This window comes from Pongo pygmaeus, chromosome 4 (assembly GCF_028885625.2).
Source record: "Pongo pygmaeus isolate AG05252 chromosome 4, NHGRI_mPonPyg2-v2.0_pri, whole genome shotgun sequence".
Lineage (NCBI taxonomy): Eukaryota > Metazoa > Chordata > Mammalia > Primates > Hominidae > Pongo > Pongo pygmaeus.
Window position 1 is genome coordinate 83,143,226 of NC_072377.2, and position 13,770 is coordinate 83,156,995.

The 13,770-nt window shown below is 38.6% G+C and overlaps 1 protein-coding gene across 3 annotated transcripts in view; it reads right to left on the reverse strand.

Moving 5' to 3' along the window:
• The window catches only part of HOMER1 (homer scaffold protein 1), a 150,161-nt gene that overhangs the window by 93,554 nt on the left and 42,837 nt on the right, over positions 1–13,770 (reverse strand). The window contains exon 1 of one of the 3 annotated variants that reach the window (XM_063665434.1): positions 6,447–6,738. The exons of the other annotated variants lie outside the window; for them this stretch is intronic. The gene's annotated coding sequence lies outside the window, so the exon portion shown is untranslated. Of the gene's footprint in view, positions 1–6,446; positions 6,739–13,770 lie in introns of those variants that run through there. 3 annotated transcript variants of the gene reach the window in all.

The following is a 13,770-nucleotide window of genomic DNA, read 5'->3' on the forward strand; positions in this document are numbered from 1 at the left end:
GCTCAAGCACTGGAATTTCCTAGAAAGAATTATCCTGTACAACTTAATAATATAAATTGAAACTCTACACAATTATCAGGGAGCTGGTTTAAATCTCACCACCCTCTCTCTTTCTCATACATATATCCTACCCTAAGAAAAATCTCATTAAGATACCTGTTTTGATGCTGCTCAGAGATTATGACTGCATAATCTAACATACTACCAACTGTACGTCCCTATACCATGATATGTGTAATAAGTTGATTGCTTATACATACAATGTTCTTTTTTAAAAACCATATACAAACTTTGAAGAATGCAAAGGTTTTTCTACTAATGGCTACCCAACACATAATTATACTGCAATAACTCCACCTAGTGATGTACCAAAAACATAGCAGGTGCATGTTTTTTAAAACCTGGAAGTTACTCTATAGCAAATACAAAATTGTAAAGTAACCTTGCTATAATAGAGGTATCGAGACTTCTGGAAGGATTTTTTTTTTTAATTGTATGATCTGGCCAGGCACAGTGGCTAACCTCTGTAGTCCTAGTGCTGTGGGAGGCCAAAGCGGGAAGATCGCTTGAGCCCATGAGTTCCAGACCAGGTTGGCCAACAGCAAGACCTCGCCTCTACAAAAAATTTAAAAATTAGCTGGCTGTGGTGGCACATGCCTATAGTCTCAGCTACTCAAGAGGATGAGGCAGGAGGATCATTTGAGCCCAGGAGTTGGAGGCTGCAGCGAGCTATGATTGTACACCACTGCATTCCAGGATGGGTGACAGAGCAAGACCCTGTCTCTTTAAAAAAGAAAAAAAAAAATGTATGATCTGAATTCCTTGATCTTTTAATCTGTTAGGTGAACACTGAAATTAAAGGTTTTAAAAAATAATTGTTTGCATTACAGTTGAGTATCAGAAATATTTTCATGACATTAAGTATTTAATTGGCGTATTTGAAGAAAATATCAAATCTAAAATTTCCATTTGGAAATTAAGATTCTTAAATTATATAAAAATACACTTAAAGAGTAACAGTACTGTTTACATTTCTTTTTCTTTTTTTTTTTTTTTTTTTTTTTTTTTTGAGACAGAGTCTCGCTGTGTCACCCAGGCTGGAGTGCAGTGGTGCAATCTCGGCTCACTGCAAGCTCCACCTGCCGGGTTCACACCATTCTTCTGCCTCAGCCCCCTGAGTAGCTGGGACTACAGGTGCCCGTCACCACACCCTGCTAATTTTTTCTTTTTTTTTTTTTTTGTATTTTTTGTATTTAGTAGAGATGGGGTTTCACCGTGTTAGCCAGGATGGTCTCGATCTCCTGTCCTCGTGATCCACCGGCCTCAGCCTCACAAAGTGCTGGGATTACAGGTGTGAGCTACTGTTTCCATTTCTTATATGTCACCTCTTACTTTAAGAGTAGTTTTTATAATCTATAGGCCATGGTATTAGTTATTAAGAGATTTTAGTACTTACTCTTGGACACTTTAATAAGTAGCTATAAAATATTAAGGAATATGCTGAAATTCAGAGTAAAAAGCAAGCAACCTCATTCAATGTACATTTAAGCAACGTCTTCAATGTTCAAAGAAGCTTGCTTGCTATGTATTAAATAACTGCCAAGTGACTTTGTCCTTACCACCCATTAAAAACCCTATCCATTTCAGGTAAAATTTCAGTGTTTAAAAATATATCAAGTATGCTTGATAGATCACATTTAAAATTACATTTTTAGGCTGGGTGTGGTGGCTCATACCTGTAATCCCAGCACTTTGAGAGGCTGAGACAGACAGATTGCCTGAGTCCAGGAGTTCAAGACCAGCTGGGCAATATGGGGAAACCCCATCTCTACAAAAAATTAGCCGGGCATGGTGGCGCACACCTGTGGTCCCAGCTACTTGACAAGCTAAAGCAGGAGAAATCACCTGAGCCAGGTAAGTCAAGGCTGCAGTGAGCTGAGATCGTGCCACTGCACTCCAGCCTGGCCAACAGAGGAGACCGTGTCTCAAAAAAAAAAAAATAAATAATAATAATAAATAAATTACATTTAGAATTGATATGGTACATTCCATTTTATTTGACTTTAAATATTCTCCTCTTCTCAAATGATTTCCACTAACTGAAGCTAAATTCTGAGAACTGACAGTATATGCCTGGGAAATCTAAAGAAAGTAATCTCTTGTTAATAACTAGAGTTTAATTATTGTTAATATAGGTAGTACTATTTGACCTATTGCCAAATAGGTTAAACTCCTGGCGTTTTTATTAAAAATCTAAGTGATTTCCCAATAGACATCCAGTTCTTAAAAACTTTTTTTTTTTTTTGAGACAGAGTCTCACTCTGTCACCAAGCTGGAGTGCAGTGGCACGATCTCGGCTCACTGCAACCTCTGCCCCCTGGGTTCAAGCAATTCTCCTGCCTCAGCCTCCCAAGTAGCTAGGATTACAGGTGAACACCACCACGCTTGGCTAATTTTTCTATTTTTAGTAGAGATGGGGTTTCACCATGTTGGCCAGGACGGTCTCGATCTCTTGATCTCGTGATCTGCCTGCCTCGGCCTCCCAACGTGCTGGGATTACAGGTGTGAGCCACTGTGACCGGCCTTAAAAACTTTAAAAACAAATGAATTAGGCTGGGCGCAGAGGATTAGGCCTATAATCCTAGCACTTTGGGAGGCTGAGGCAGGTGGATCACTTGAGGTCAAGATCAGCCTGGTCAACATGGTGAAACCACGTCTCTACTAAAAATAAAAAAATTAGCTGGGCATGCTGGCGGGGGCCTGTAATCCCAGCTACTCAGGAGGCTGAGGCAAGAGAATGGCTTGAACCTGGGAGGCTGAGGTTGCAGCGAGCCAAGATTGCACCATTGCATTCCAGCCTGCGCAACAAGAGTGAAACTCCATCTCAAAAAAAAAAAAAAACAAAACTAATGAAATGTTATAAAGGCCGTTTAAGTGCTAATATCACCTGCAATGAACAATCATAATACTCTAAGGTACACTTTTCTTTTATACTTGCTACAAACTAAATGAGTGGATGCTCAGTCCATATAATATCTAAACAAATAAATATTCTAATAAGTAAACTCAGGATTGAAGAGAAAGATCCAGAGATACTTCAGCAAAATGTTAACATTTGTGAAATTTGAAAAGTGGATATGTGTATAGTAGCCCCTGTATTATTGTGAATATTTTAAATGGCTCAAAACAAACAATAAAACGTCACAGCACTTCTCTAGGAGTTCTTATTGACAATGCAAAATTTGAATAATCGGCCACATTTTACTTTATATAATATAGGCTGGTGTTTTTTTTGAGACAGGGTTTTGCCCTGTTGCCCAGGCTGGAGTGCAGTGGTGCGATCACAGCTCACTTCAGCCTTGACCTCTCAGGCTCAAGCGATCCTCCTGCCTCAGCCTCCAGAGTAGCTGGGACTACAGATGCGCGTGCACCACCACATCCAGCTTTTCTTAGTTTCTAGAGATGGGGTTTCACTGTTACCCATGCTGGTCTCAAACTCCTGGGCTCATGCGATCCTCCCACTTTTCGGCCTCCTAAAGTGCTGCGATTAAAGGTATGAGCCACCATGCCCAGCCTAGGTCATTTAACTGCCACATAACAATACGTGGTATGATTAGAATTACACTATCCAATATGGTAGCCACTAGCCACCTGACCACTAAGCATTTGAAATTCAGCCGGTGCAACTGAGAAATTGAATTAATTTAAGCTTTATCTGATACTCAGTTCAGTGTCTGAAAAGCTTTTAAGTATACATGGAACAACCTGGGTATGTGAATCTACTTTTTCCAACAGAAATTTTATGAAATTTAAATTCAGATCGAGTATTTCCAATAAACATTTAACATTCAAATTGAGATGTGCTCTAAATGCAAAATACATAATGGATTTCAAAGACTTAGTATTTTTTTTAAAAATGTATCTCCATGACTTTTACATTAATCGCTTTTAAAAAGATAGCATTTTGGATAAACTGTGTCAAAATATATAAAAATTGATTTTGACTTCCTTTTTAGAACCTTAAAACTAAATTTCAAATAACATATGTTGTTCACATATTTCTAGTGGAGAATGTTGGACTAGAAAATATTTTCTGTAGCTATTTCCTTACCAACAGACATATAAGTAGTTCTCATTTTTGCAGTTACATAACAGCATTACAAACAATGTTCCTGTATGTTTTCTTGTGCATGCACACAAGAGATACACTAGAAGCAGAATTCCTAGTCATAGGGTATTGGCACAGGTCACAGCACCTGTACCAATTTACACTCATTAGTTTTATACTACACTCTCCTAACCTTTGGTAATGTCCACGTAACATCTTTAATTTGTGCCAATTTTGGACATGAAATGGTATTTCACTGTAGTTTCAATTTGCATATGCCTGATCACTAGAGAGCTTAAGCAGCTATTCATGTATTTCTGGGCCATTTGAGCCCAACAAATTACTATACTCATTTCTGAGCTTGTTTAAAACCTTATTTTAGCTCCAATAGTGAAAAAGACAGAATCTAAAATTCAGTACTCAAACCACGTCTCATATATCCAATTCTAACCACATAAAGGTAAATTATGGTCCTTTGGTATAAAATTTAGGTTCCATTTTTCCACACCGAAGTGTTTCTGATACTCTTCTAAATTATTCCATTGTGAAAGGGTGAGCTGGTGGAGGTAACGGAGGAGTAAGTAAATGCATGTTAGTCAAACTTTTAACTTAGAGCTGCTTAAAATGTTTTCCTGGCTCAGCATCAAAAAACAATTTACACAAAACATATTTAATGTTAAACTAGACATCAAAAATAACACAGTTCTGTTGCCAAATAAGTTAAACTCCTGAGTGTTTTTCAAACAGTAAATTCCCACTCTCTTTCTCTATGCATTTTTCTTTCCAACATCCCTCAGACTTGGAAGTGACTCTAACTTTCATTTGATCAAGTTTTGTCTAGTCACAGGTACTAATTACAGCTAAGTCTTTTCTGCATGGTCCTCAAGTCATCTAGCTATAAGCCTACCAATGAATAGCACATCTGTTATTTTATGTATGGTAGTCATACAGTCTCAATTTCCCGAGATTATCCAGGTTTCATATTATTTTATTTTTATCTGTTGAAAAGGGGCTATATTAAGTATAATTAAATGTTACTTATACTTTGCCTTTTTTTTTTTATTTTTAAGAGATGGGGTTATGTTGCCCAGGCCTAACTTGAACTCCTGGGCTCAAGTGATCCTCTCACCTCAGCCTACCGCTGGGACATTGGACACAAGCTACCTCACCCCACATTACTTTCAATTTTTGTCAGCTTTTCACGTAACAAAAACTATAGACAAAACTCTTTTGTCAGATAATGTCTCAATTTTGGGTTTTGCAAAGATAATCCCTGTAGTGATGTGGTGTTTGTGCTTAGATGCATTAGCTCTATTTCATAAAAGTAGTGTTAATACAACCCAGTCACCATGGCACCATAGAAACCCAAATACATTTTCTGACTGTGAAAAGCAATTAACATTTTTCACTGACCAAAAATATGATACAGGAATACAATAATCTAAGTGGGAGGCCTTTTCCCTATTTAGCTTTCCTGAAAGTGAATTTTATTAGAGGTAGAGGGAGACTGACTTCTGAGCTACGTGAGAGAGGGAATCCTATAGATAAACGGGCACCTTAACAAGACAAGCTTACTACAGTGTTTTTCAAACCCTAGGTCACAATCCAGGGAGTCATGATCAATCTACTGGTCAATGAGGGGTATTTTTAAAAGTGAATGAAAATGTAAAATATCAGAAGTGCATCATACCTGGTGAGGACATATACCTTGTTCCAAGAAACTTTCAGCCACATATTTATATATGCTTGTCACAATGTAAGATGCATTTTTTCCCCCCTGCAGATCATGGCCAAAAGGTTTAAAGACCTGGGCATACAAAATGCTTCTATTTAACCTTAATGAAAATTCTGTGAAGCAGATACACAACACCCATCTTAAAGTATGAAAACAGCGCTCCTGAGTGACTTGAAGTCACACAGCTAGCAAATGATATAAGCCTAGTTTTTAATGCAAATGAAAATAGAAATAAACCTAGTGGACATCAAAGAACTAAAATTAAAACCATGAGTTATCTTTTTTTACCTGTCAACATAGAAATTTTTTAATGACTAAATTCAATGTTAGTCATTAAATTCGATATTAGTGATGAGAGCTTAAGGAAACCTGACACTTTCCAAAGCAGCTGGTGGGAGTATAAATTAGTGAAGTCTTTCTGAAAAACACCTTGGCAATGCATATCAAAAGCCACTATATAGCCATGAGAAAACAAAGTTGTAGCATATCCAGTGACATAAAATGTCCTATATAATAAAGAAAATAGTTTATAAATAAGTGGATACTGTATAAAAACATGTCTATAAAGCCTAAGAAAAAAAAATACATGGAGGATACACTTACTTCAGCCCTTGCTCTGCCACTTCTTCTCTCAACACAGACACCAGAATGATCCTTCTAAAAACTCAACCTAGCATTGAAATACTCTAGGAAAAAAAAAGTGGGGTGGGGAGGCAGGATAAAGCAAGCACAACAAAATGCAGATGGCTGTTAAAGTGGGTTGGATGATGAGTCCTTTTCTGTATGTCTGGAACATTCAATAATATGTAATTTTAAAATAATAAAACATAAGGTAGGTCTTTCCTCAAAACTCTCCAATGGCTTCCCACCTCACTCACAGTAAAATACAAAGTCCTTAAAATGGCCTAAAGGAGGCCAGGAGCGGTGGCTCATGCCTATGCTATCCTAGCACTTTGGGAGGCCGAGGCAGGCAGATCACCTGACGTCAGGAGTTCAAGACAGCCTGACCAACATAGTGAAACCCCGTCTCTACTAAAAATACAAAAAATTAGCCGGGCATGGTGGCATGTGCCTATAATCCCAGCTACTCAGGAAGCTGAGGCAGGAGAATCGCTTGAACCTGGGAGGCAGAGGTTGCAGTGAGCCGAGATCACGCCATTTGCATCCCAGCCTGGGGAACAAGAGCAAAACTTCATCTCAAAAAAAAAAGAAAGAAAAAAAATGGCCTAAAGGCCTTGTGCCAGTGTTTCTCAACCCTGGCTGCACATTAGAAATCAGCTTCCATGGCCTGGGTGGGGAGCTCAGCATCAGTGGTTTTCAAGAGCCTCTAAGGTGATTCTCATGTGTAGCCAGGAGAGAGAGCAACTAGAGGACACAATCCCCTCCTCCCTGTCTAACTTCATTTGTCCCTTGCCCTATTTTGTTCCAGCCACAGTGGCCTTCCTGATGTTTCTCAAACATGCCAGGCACTGACCCATCAAGACCTTTGCCTGGAGTGCTCTTTTCCCTCAGGTCTGCCCAGCATGTTCTTTCGTCTCCAGGTCTTGGCTCAAATGTTACCTTCTCAGTAGAGCCATTCTTGGTCACTCTATGTAAAAATTACAGTCCCTTCCAGGACTCCCTCTTCCCTTTATTTCTTTTATTCTCCCCCATGGTACTTATCACCATCTGACACACAATATACTTTCTTATATATTGTCCTTTTCCCCCAAGTAAAGTATAATCTCCTCAAAGGCAAGGATTTTGACTGTTCTAATCATTGCTGCATCCTCAGCATCTCAAATTTCTGGCACATATTAGATATTCAGAAAATAATAATAAATGAATGAATGCTTATACACCAAAATGTTTAGAGTTCTTGATGGTGGAATTACAAGTGGCTTATTTTTTCTTATCTCTTTTTTTTTTTTTTTTTTTTTTTTTTGGTTTTTAAAATCAGAAAAATTTTTCACATTCTCAGAGTTTATTCTAACAAAAGTAAGAGCAGCTTATTAATTTATTTAACATTCAGATGACAAAATATATATATCCATGATATGACTCAAAATGTGAAGTTAGAAATAAATTTATAATTATGCAATATTTTATTTATTACATAAAAAGATTTTCTATGTAGGATTACGCATGATCAATTTGAATAATTCTTCAATTTTAGTAATCATCAGATTCTGAAATAGAACATAAGATGGAAAGATCAAATTATATTTTAGCTTCTTTAAATACTTCAGTGAATACTTTAGTGAACTGCTACACCCTGAAATGCAGCTAATTTACATTCAAAATTAGAAAATAAAGACTTTTGCATTTTTCTAGAACAAAACTTATGCATTAATAGTAATGAAAATATTTTCTCACCACACTGATTTACTCTATATCATCCAGCTTTGTTAATTTGCTGTAACATAGCTCAGAGTAGAAAGAAGATGTAAGTCAGTCCTGCGGTTTCAGAAGTTAGACCTTTTTTTTTTTTTTTTTTTTCAACCTTAACATTTTTTTTTAATTATTATTATTATTATTATTATACTTTAGGTTTTATGGTACATGTGCCCAATGTGCAGGTAAGTTACATATGTATACATGTGCCATGCTGGTGCACTGCACCCACCAACTCGTCATCTAGCATTAGGTATATCTCCCAATGTTATCCCTCCCCCCTCCCCCCAACCCACAACAGTCCCTGAAGTGTGATGTTCCCCTTCCTGTGTCCATGTGTTCTCATTGTTCAATTCCCACCTATGAGTGAGAATATGCGGTGTTTGGTTTTTTGTTCTTGTGATAGTTTACTGAGAATGATGATTTCCAATTTCATCCATGTCCCTACAAAGGACATGAACTCATCATTTCTTATGGCTGCATAGTATTCCATGGTGTATATGTGCCACATTTTCTTAATCCAGTCTATCATTGTTGGACATTTGGGTTGGTTCCAAGTCTTTGCTATTGTGAATAATGCGGCAATAAACATACGTGTGCATGTGTCTTTATAGCAGCATGATTTATAGTCCTTTGGGTATATACCCAGTAATGGGATGGCTGGGTCAAATGGAATTTCTAGTTCTAGATCCCTGAGGAATCGCCACACTGACTTCCACAAGGGTTGAACTAGTTTACAGTCCCACCAACAGTGTAAAAGTGTTCCTATTTCTCCACATCCTCTCCAGCACCTGTTGTTTCCTGACTTTTTAATGATCGCCATTCTAACTGGTGTGAGATGGTATCTCATTGTGGTTTTGATTTGCATTTCTCTGATGGCCAGTGATGGTGAGCATTTTTTCATGTGTCTTTTGGCTGCATAAATGTCTTCTTTTGAGAAGTGTCTGTTCATGTCCTTCGCCCACTTTTTGATGGGGTTGTTTGTTTTTTTCTTGTAAATTTGTTGGAGTTCATTGTAGATTCTGGATATTAGCCCTTTGTCAGATGAGTAGGTTGCGAAAATTTTCTCCCATTTTGTAGGTTGCCTGTTCACTCTGATGGTAGTTTCCTTTGCTGTGCAGAAGCTCTTGAGTTTAATTAGATCCCATTTGTCAATTTTGGCTTTTGTTGCCATTGCTTTTGGTGTTTTAGACATGAAGTCCTTGCCCATGCCTATGTCCTGAATGGTATTGCCTAGGTTTTCTTCTAGGGTTTTTATGGTTTTAGGTCTAACATTTAAGTCTTTAATCCATCTTGAATTGATTTTTGTATAAGGTGTAAGGAAGGGATCCAGTTTCAGCTTTCTACATATGGCTAGCCAGTTTTCCCAGCACCATTTATTAAATAGGGAATCCTTTCCCCATTTCTTGTTTTTCTCAGGTTTGTCAAAGATCAGATGGTTGTAGATATGTGGCATTATTTCTGACGGCTCTGTTCTGTTCCATTGATCTATATCTCTGTTTTGGTACCAGTACCATGCTGTTTTGGTTACTGTAGCCTTGTAGTATAGTTTGAAGTCAGGTAGCGTGATGCCTCCAGCTTTGTTCTTTTGGCTTAGGATTGACTTGGCGATGCGGGCTCTTTTTTGGTTCCATATGAACTTTAAAGTAGTTTTTTCCAATTCTGTGAAGAAAGTCATTGGTAGCTTGATGGGGATGGCATTGAATCTGTAAATTACCTTGGGAAGGATGGCCATTTTCATGATATTGATTCTTCCTACCCATGAGCATGGAATGTTCTTCCATTTGTTTGTATCCTCTTTTATTTCCTTGAGCAGTGGTTTGTAGTTCTCCTTGAAGAGGTCTTTCACATCCCTTGTAAGTTGGATTCCTAGGTATTTTATTCTCTTTGAAGCAATTGTGAATGGGAGTTCACTCATGATTTGGCTCTCTGTTTGTCTCTTATTGCTGTATAAGAATGCTTGTGATTTTTGCACATTGATTTTGTATCCTGAGACTTTGCTGAAGTTGCTTATCAGCTTAAGGAGATTTTGGGCTGAGACAATGGGGTTTTCTAGATATACTATCATGTCATCTGCAAACAGGGACAATTTGACTTCCTCTTTTCCTAATTGAATACCCTTGATTTCCTTCTCCTGCCTAATTGCCCTGGCCAGAACTTCCAACACTATGTTGAATAGAAGTGGCGAGAGAGGGCATCCCTGTCTTGTGCCAGTTTTCAAAGGGAATGCTTCCAGTTTTTGCCCATTCAGTATGATATTGGCTGTGGGTTTGTCATAAATAGCTCTTATTATTTTGAGATACGTCCCATCAATTCCTAATTTATTGAGAGTTTTTAGCATGAAGGGTTGTTGAATTTTGTCAAAGGCCTTTTCTGCATCTATTGAGATAATCATGTGGTTTTTGTCTTTGGTTCTGTTTATATGCTGGATTACATTTATTGATTTGCGTATATTGAACCAGCCTTGCATCCCAGGGATGAAGCCCACTTGATCATGGTGGATAAGCTTTTTGATGTGCTGCTGGATTCTGTTTGCCAGTATTTTATTGAGGATTTTTGCATCAATGTTCATCAAGGATATTGGTCTAAAATTCTCTTTTTTTGTTGTGTCTCTGCCAGGCTTTGGTATCAGGATGATGCTGGCCTCATAAAATGAGTTAGGGAGGATTCCCTCTTTTTCTATTGATTGGAATAGTTTCAGAAGGAATGGTACCAGCTCCTCCTTGTACCTCTGGTAGAATTCGGCTGTGAACCCATCTGGTCCTGGACTTTTTTTGGTTGGTAAGCTATTGATTATTGCCATAATTTCAGCTCCTGTTATTGGTCTATTCAGAGATTGAACTTCTTCTTGGTTTAGTCTTGGGAGGGTGTATGTGTTGAGGAATTTATCCATTTCTTCTAGATTTTCTAGTTTATTTGCATAGAGGTGTTTGTAATATTCTCTAATGGTAGTTTGTATTTCTGTGGGATCGGTGGTGATATCCCCTTTATCATTTTTTATTGCATCTATTTGATTCTTCTCTCTTTTTTTCTTTATTAATCTTGCTAGCGGTCTATCAATTTTGTTGATCCTTTCAAAAAACCAGCTCCTGGATTCATTTATTTTTTGAAGGGTTTTTTGTGTCTCTATTTCCTTCAGTTCTGCTCTGATTTTAGTTATTTCTTGCCTTCTGCTAGCTTTTGAATGTGTTTGCTCTTGCTTTTCTAGTTCTTTCAATTGTGATGTTAGGGTGTCAATTTTGGATCTTTCCTGCTTTCTCTTGTGGGCATTTAGTGCTATAAATTTCCCTCTACACACTGCTTTGAATGCATCCCAGAGATTCTGGTATGTTGTGTCTTGGTTCTCGTTGGTTTCAAAGAACATCTTTATTTCTGCCTTCATTTCGTTATGTACCCAGTAGTCATTCAGGAGCAGGTTGTTCAGTTTCCACGTAGTTGAGCGGTTTTGAGTGAGATTCTTAATCCTGAGTTCTAGCTTGATTGCACTGTGATCTGACAGACAGTTTGCTACAATTTCTGTTCTTTTACATTTATTGAGGAGAGCTTTACTTCCAAGGATATGGTCAATTTTGGAATAGGTGTGGTGTGGTGCTGAAAAAAATGTATATTCTGTTGATTTGGGGTGGAGAGTTCTGTAGATGTCTATTAGGTCTGCTTGGTGCAGAGCTGAGTTCAATTCCTGGGTATCCTTGTTGACTTTCTGTCTCGTTGATCTGTCTAATGTTGACAGTGGGGTGTTAAAGTCTCCCATTATTAATGTGTGGGAGTCTAAGTCTCTTTGTAGGTCACTCAGGACTTGCTTTATGAATCTGGGTGCTCCTGTATTGGGTGCATATATATTTAGGATAGTTAGCTCTTCTTGTTGAATTAATCCCTTTACCATTATGTAATGGCCTTCTTTGTCTCTTTTGATCTTTGTTCGTTTAAAGTCTGTTTTATCAGAGACTAGGATTGCAACCCCTGCCTTTTTTTGTTTTCCATTTGCTTGGTAGATCTTCCTCCATCCTTTTATTTTGAGCCTATGTGTGTCTCTGCACGTGAGATGGGTTTCCTGAATACAGCACACTGATGGGTCTTGAGTCTTTATCCAATTTGCCAGTCTGTGTCTTTTAATTGGAGCATTTAGTCCATTTACATTTAAAGTTAATATTGTTATGTGTGAATTTGATCCTGTCATTATGATGTTAGCTGGATATTTTGCTCGTTAGTTGATGCAGTCTCTTCCTAGTCTCAATGGTCTTTACATTTCGGTATGATTTTGCAGTGGCTGGTACCGGTTGTGCCTTTGCATGTTTAGCGCTTCCTTCAAGAGCTCTTTTAGGGCAGGCCTGGTGGTGACAAAATCTCTCAGCATTTGCTTGTCTGTAAAGTATTTTATTTCTCCTTCACTTATGAAGCTTAGTTTGGCAGGATATGAAATTCTGGGTTGAAAATTCTTTTCTTTAAGAATGTTGAATATTGGCCCCCACTCTCTTCTGGCTTGTAGGGTTTCTGCCGAGAGATCCGCTGTTAGTCTGATGGGCTTCCCTTTGATGGTAACCCGTCCTTTCTCTCTGGCTGCCCTTAACATTTTTTCCTTCATTTCAACTTTGGTGAATCTGACAATTATGTGTCTTGGAGTTGCTCTTCTCGAAGAGTATCTTTGTGGCGTTCTCTGTATTTCCTGAATCTGAATGTTGGCCTGCCTTGCTAGATTGGGGAAGTTCTCCTGGATAATATCCTGCAGAGTGTTTTCCAACTTGTTTCCATTCTCCCCATCACTTTCAGGTACACCAATCAGACGTAGATTTGGTCTTTTCACATAGTCCCACATTTCTTGGAGGCTTTGCTCGTTTCTTTTTATTCTTTTTTCTCTAAACTTCCCTTCTCGCTTCATTTCATTCATTTCATCTTCCAGGGCTGATACCCTTTCTTCCATTTGATCGCATCGGCTCCTGAGGCTTCTGCATTCTTCACGTAGTTCTCGAGCCTTGGTTTTCAGCTCCATCAGCTCCTTTAAGCACTTCTCTGTATTGGTTATTCTAGTTATACATTCTTCTAAATTTTTTTCAAAGTTTTCAACTTCTTTGCCTTTGGATTGAATATCCTCCCGTAGCTCGGAGTAATTTGATCGTCTGAAGCCTTCTTCTCTCAGCTCGTCAAAGTCATTCTCCGTCCAGCTTTGCTCCGTTGCTGGTGAGGAACTGCGTTCCTTTGGAGGAGGAGAGGTACTCTGGTTTTTAGAGTTTCCAGTTTTTCTGCTCTGTTTTTTCCCCATCTTTGTGGTTTTATCTACTTTTGGTCTTTGATGATGGTGATGTACAGATGGGTTTTTGGTGTGGATGTCCTTTCTGTTAGTTTTCCTTCTAACAGACAGAACCCTCAGCTGCAGGTCTGTTGGAGTACCTGGCCGGCCGTGTGAGGTGTCAGTCTGCCCCTGCTGGGGGGTGCCTCCCAGTTAGGCTGCTCGGGGGTCAGGGGTCAGGGACCCACTTGAGGAGGCAGTCAGCCCGTTCTCAGATCTCCAGCTGCGTGCTGGGAGAACCACTGCTCTCCTCACAGCTGTCAGACAGGG